Genomic DNA, 5,990 nt, shown 5'->3' with positions numbered 1-5,990 from the left:
TCCCTCTCGCTCTCATATTAAAAAATAGTATAAGTGTCAGACGGACCGCACGACGCGAACTTCGAGTCTGGAGTTTCGTAGTAGTCCTGAGCTGCAATCACTTACTTTTTTTTTCTTAATTCGTACGTTCGGACATGCTAAGGTGCCAGTTACATATTTTGGTTTATTAATGTTTATTTTGCAGGTGGTAGGACCTTGTGCAAGGTCCGCCCGGATTGCTACCACCATCTTGCTCGCTAATCCTGCCGTGAAGCAGCAGTGCTTGCACTGTTGTGTTTCGGTGTGGAGAGTAAGACAGCCGGTGAAATTACTGGCACTTGAGGTATCCCATCTTAGGCCTCTAGGTTGGCAACGCATCTGCAATAAATGCAATGTTGCAGGTGTTTATGGGCGGTGGTGATCTCTTACCATCAGGAGACCCACTTGCTCGTATGCCATCCAGTCGAATAAAAAAAAAAAAAAAAAAAATTAATGTTTTGGCGAAAATTATATAGCAAATTATTAGCTCCCAAACTATTTATCCCATATTTTTATTTAGGCGTAATTTCATTTCCCAACTCAACATTTCGCACTGATATCATTTCCCAACTAATGATTTGATAAATTATTGTTATCCTAATTATTACCTGGGATTTTTTTAAGATGTCATTTGTGTTTTCGTCAAATGTATTGATTGGCATTCCTTAATTTAGCAAGCAAACAAGCAAGCAAGCCATTCATTTTTTCCGTTCTGTTACAAAAAATACCTAACATCGAAGGCTAAGGCGGAAGCTACGCTACGCTTCGCTCCCGCCTTAGCCTTCTGAACCTAACCTATCCAAGTCGCTTCTGCCTAGTCTCGTCTTGCTCGCTCGCTTCGCTCGCTCACCGCCACGTAATTTAACATTTATTCATTTTATTATATATCATGACTGATATACTTATCTTATGTTTAAAAATTGGCCAAATGTTATTTAACAATTTGTTATTTGCCTTAGCCAATCATTTGCTACATAATTCTTTGCCACCTTTTGGTTGCTAGCAAGACGTTGTTCAGCAAATTCTCTGATTTTGTATTTTATTTAATAAGTACCTAGTCGTAGAAAATTGTATAGTAAGTCAAAAAAAGCTCCTAGCATCTTCTTATTACGACGTTCGCTGCGTTCTCATCGTAACTCACGCCACTCGCCTTTTTTGACGCCTGTTACAACTATTGTATATAATACAAAATAATTAAGCTACATACTTATTTTTTGTAGACATCTATTTCGTGTTACTTCTAAAGGTTCTCACAGGTTTAAAGGGTTTACTAATGTTTTGGCGAAAATTATTTAGCAAATTATTAACTCCCAAACTATTTATCCCATATTTTTATTTAGGCGAAATTTCATTTCCCAACTCAACATTGCGCACTGATATCATTTCCCAACTAATGATTTGATAAATGATTATTATGCAAATTATTACCTGGGATTTTTTTAAGATGTCGATTGTGTTTTCGTCAAATGCGTTGATTGGCATTCCTTCATTTAGCAAGCAAACAAGCAAGCAAGCCAAAGATTTTTTTCCGTTCTGTTACAAAAAAAACCTAACATCGAAGGCTAAAGCGAAATACCTACCTACCTTATGTGTAAAAATTGGCTAAATGTTATTTGACTATTTGTTATTTGCCTTAGCCAATCATTTGCTACATAATTGTTTGCCACATAAAAGTGTGATGAAGTAAAATTTTGCAATATAAAAATGTTGCGAAATAAGAAAAATGCGAAGCAAAGTTATCCCGAGGATTGGTTTGCCAAATTAAACTTCGGCGAAAGGTTGGTTGCTAAGTGAAATTTGGCGAAAAATATTTCGCCGAAAAGGCAGTACACCGGTTTAAAGAAATTTATTGTCAACAAAGATGATTCCATGATACGGGTTTACTAATGTTTTGGCGAAAATTATTTAGAAAATTATTAACTCCCAAACTATTTATCCCATATTTTTATTTGGGCGAAATTTCATTTCCCAACTCAACATTTCGCACTGATATCATTTCCCAACTAATGATTTGATAAATGATTATTATGCAAATTATTACCTGGGATTTTTTTAAGATGTCATTTGTGTTTTCGTCAAATGCGTTGATTGGCATTCCTTAATTTAGCAAGCAAACAAGCAAGCAAGCCAATGATTTTTCCGTTCTGTTACAAAAAAAAACCTAACATCGAAGGCTAAGGCGGAAGCTACGCTACGCTTCGCTCCCGCCTTAGCCTTCTGAACCTAACCTATCCAAGTCGCTTCTGCCTAGTCTCGTCTTGCTCGCTAGCTTCGCTCGCTCACCGCCACATAATTTAACATTTATTAATTTTATTATATATCATGACTGATATACCTACCTTATGTATAAAAATTGGCCAAATGTTATTTGACTATTTGTTATTTGCCTTAGCCAATCATTTGCTACATAATTGTTTGCCACATAAAAGTGTGATGAAGTAAAATTTTGCAATATAAAAATGTTGCGAAATAAGAAAAATGCAAAGCAAAGTTATGCCAAGGATTGGTTTGCCAAATGAAACTTCGGCGAAAGGTTGGTTGCTAAGTGAAATTTGGCGAAACATATTTCGCCGAAAAGGCAGTACACCCATGATACGAGTAACATCATTTAACTTAAAAAAAAAAATCATGGATATTCGCCGCCGCATTCATTGAACATAAGTAGTGAATAAAAAATATCATAAACATATAATGTGTATTCCACCCAGTTTTCTTAAATTCTCTGAAGCGGTGAAATAAAACCACTGAGTTGCTCTGAAAAGAGTGGAGTTTTATTATTCACTAATATTTAACACATATCTAAGTTTATAAAACTAACTAAATAACAATTCTTACCTGAAAAGAGAAACAACATTAAAGCTAATATTCCACCACAGTATTTACTTCAAGTACAATTTTAAATACATGCTAATTACATTACTTGCACTTTTTCTGACAAGTCACTCTGCGACAGATCAAACAGCTGTCATCTGTCTTCAACTCTCATACGAGTAGCTAGCTACCTTCAAACAGAAAATAAATGAAGTGATACCCTCTTCTTCATTTATAAGTACGGTACGTACACACTTCAGGCATTTTTATCAGCGATAATTTAATATGTTTAGCTAACTGTAGTTAAAATACGTGAAATGAGCTGACATTTTTGAGGCGTGACCTAGTAGTTATTATCTACTACGGCGAAGCGCTCTGAAACCAAGGTGCTTAACAATGATGCTGTCTCGGTTAGATAAGAAGACGACGCCGGAGAAGGTGTTCGAGCGCGTCCGCGAGGCGGCGCTGGGCCGCTTACAGGGAGCCCATCTAGGGCTGTCCATTCTCCCACTCGAGTCTCAAAGAGCTAACAATTTCAGCTCATTTAGACTCCAGGTGCCTGCCAATAACCAGCATACTTACCTTAGTACTAAGACTTAGTAATAAATTCAAAATAGAAAATGTATATGCTACAGACAAGGTTAATAAAGTTTACCCAAAATCCCCTCTCCTGTAAATGAATAAGACAAGAATAAAAGACGAGGTATGACACAGAGGACAGCTCATAAGATGGAAGTATGAAAAAGAGACCGGAATGCAAGGAAATAATCATAAGTATGTATAAATAGATTTAAATAAGATAAGATAGAATAGTTTGAAAGGCAATGACCCGAAAGTAAGGAAGATGAAGAACAAAAGAAAGAAAAAGTATGTTGAATAAAAGTACGAGAAGTAGCAAATGATAGAACTGGAATGAAAGAAAACAGATAGAAATAGGCTCCGATCATGTTGGAGGTAGGTGATAAAAAAAAAAAAAAAACTAACCTAACCTAACCTAACCTAACCGGAACTCTCATCCCCAGACTCCGGGGAGAATTGGGGGGGGGGGCTACCTAGCGTCAATTGCGGCATACATAACGATCCCCCGCGGTCTGAGTCCTCGACCGAAGGAACCCGTCTCCCTCCGACGATGATGAGGGGAAGAAGGGGGAGCCATCCCCGTCTGCCGCGGGCTCCCCCTCTGGAAGAGCACTCCCTGTCCTCTTCAGCTCTTCTCCAGTGGGGTACCCCGCGCCAGACAGCTGGATTGTGAGTTTGGCCACAGGCAGCGGGGAGAGTTGAGGGGGGACGCTCGGCGTCAGCAGCGGCATGCTCATCGGTATTCCGCGGTCTGAGTCCACATCCGAAGAACTGCCTCCCTCCGACGATGATGAGGGGAGAAGGGGGAGCCATCCATATGGGCCGCGGGCCCCTACTCCGGAACAGTCTTCCCTGTCCCCTCCAACGCTTCTCCAGCGGGGGACCCCGCGCCAGACAGCCGCGGTGAGGGTCCAGCCGCTGGCAGCCGAACAGCCAGCACCCCCACTCCCCCAGGCAACTGAGGGACCAGCGAGCAGGAGGAGAGGGCACTTCTTGTTTCTTTTGTGTCCGAGATGCACGTCTGTCCCCCCACCGGTTCTGCCCGGGCCAGGTCGGCGCATCCCGTCGAGGAAGGGCGTGCCCCTCCCCCCGGCTCCATATGGGGCAGAGGAGGCGCCCCACCCAACTCCGCGCTCGCGCTCCTTGTTGAGGAGGCTCCCGACTCCTCTCCTCCCGAGAGCGGGGAAAGAAGAGGGGGCATCCCCCGTAAACCCATTCCCTGCACTATTTCCTCGATCCCCACGTCCACCACCGGCGCGCCCCCCCCACCGGGACCTCCCACAGAGTGGGCCACACTCGACTCCGCCCCCATCCGACGCACCTCCTCAGCGAGCTGACGATTCCTCTCTATGAGCTTCGTGATGGTGGCCTGCTGGCTCTCCGACACTTTAGCCAATGTCCCGAGAGTCTCCTCGTGCCACTTTAACTCTCCCCTCATCTTCCTGCAATCGGGTCTTTCACACTCCATTTTGATTATTTGTTAGCACTGTTATACCGGCAGGCAGAGGTTTCTCCCTCGGACACGGCTCCTCTAGATGACTTAGGCGCAGCCGCGGTTCTATAACGTGAGCAGCAGCGACCCACAGCGGGCCACGGCAGGGCGCGGCGAGCAGCGGCGACCCGCTCGGCTAGGTGCGGCGAGCAACGGCGAGCTAAATCAGCTCGCGGCGCGTCGCGGTTAGTAGTGGCGAGCCACCGGCGAAGAACAGGTGCGGCGAGCGATGGCGAGCCCAATCAGCCCGCAACGAGACGCGGCTAGATGTGGCGAGCCAACCGACGAGGAGTGGCTAGCCAACCGGCGAGACGCGGCGAGCAATGGCGAGCACAAAATAGCTTGCGGCGAGAGTGGCGAGAACTGGCGAGAAATGGCGAGCCAACCCTCTCAACAACGACAGCAGCCCACGTCTTCTCCCTCACAGCACCAGTGTTGGTCTACTTGTGGCTATCTATGGCTACCAACGGCGAGGGTGCGGTGTACAATTTCTGTGTCCCAAGTAAGACCGGTAGCAGTTTGCTTTCACTTCGGCAAGCTCTTCAGTCCACCACAGTAGGGTACGTCTGTCTCTTCCTAGGTATGGTCAGTTCACGCGCATTTGTAATTGTCTTGTATGATTCCGTACTGTCAGTTCTAATTCGTCTGTCATTTATTTGTTCAGTTACTGCATTGTCAGTCCGTTGTCTAGCATAGCATAGTACTGCTATATTTATTTACTATTTATTCGTATGCTTGCTTTTAATATTGTCACATATTACACAAGCATACCTTATATTTCTGTGCTATCTGTTCTGATTCGTCTCTGTTGTTTATTTTGTTCAGTTCCTGTGTGGTCAGTCCATTTTCTAGCATGAGCTGGGCCATTTTCTCATGAAAATGGTCCCAGTTTGCTTTATTTGTGTTGTAAGTCCTCGTTGTCCGTTCAATGTCAATTTCTTTCGACCTCTCATGTCCGTCCTCCGTTTGGATCTCGTTGTGGTGCGAGCTTGTTAAGCCTTCTACTATTTGCCATTCCTCCACCAAGTCAAGCATGTCCGTTGTGCAGGCCGTCTGAACAGGGGAACCCGACGGAGGTGAGGGGTGGGAG

This window comes from Choristoneura fumiferana, chromosome 6 (assembly GCF_025370935.1).
Source record: "Choristoneura fumiferana chromosome 6, NRCan_CFum_1, whole genome shotgun sequence".
Classification (NCBI taxonomy): Eukaryota; Metazoa; Arthropoda; class Insecta; order Lepidoptera; family Tortricidae; genus Choristoneura; species Choristoneura fumiferana.
This window is presented reverse-complemented; position numbering follows the sequence as displayed.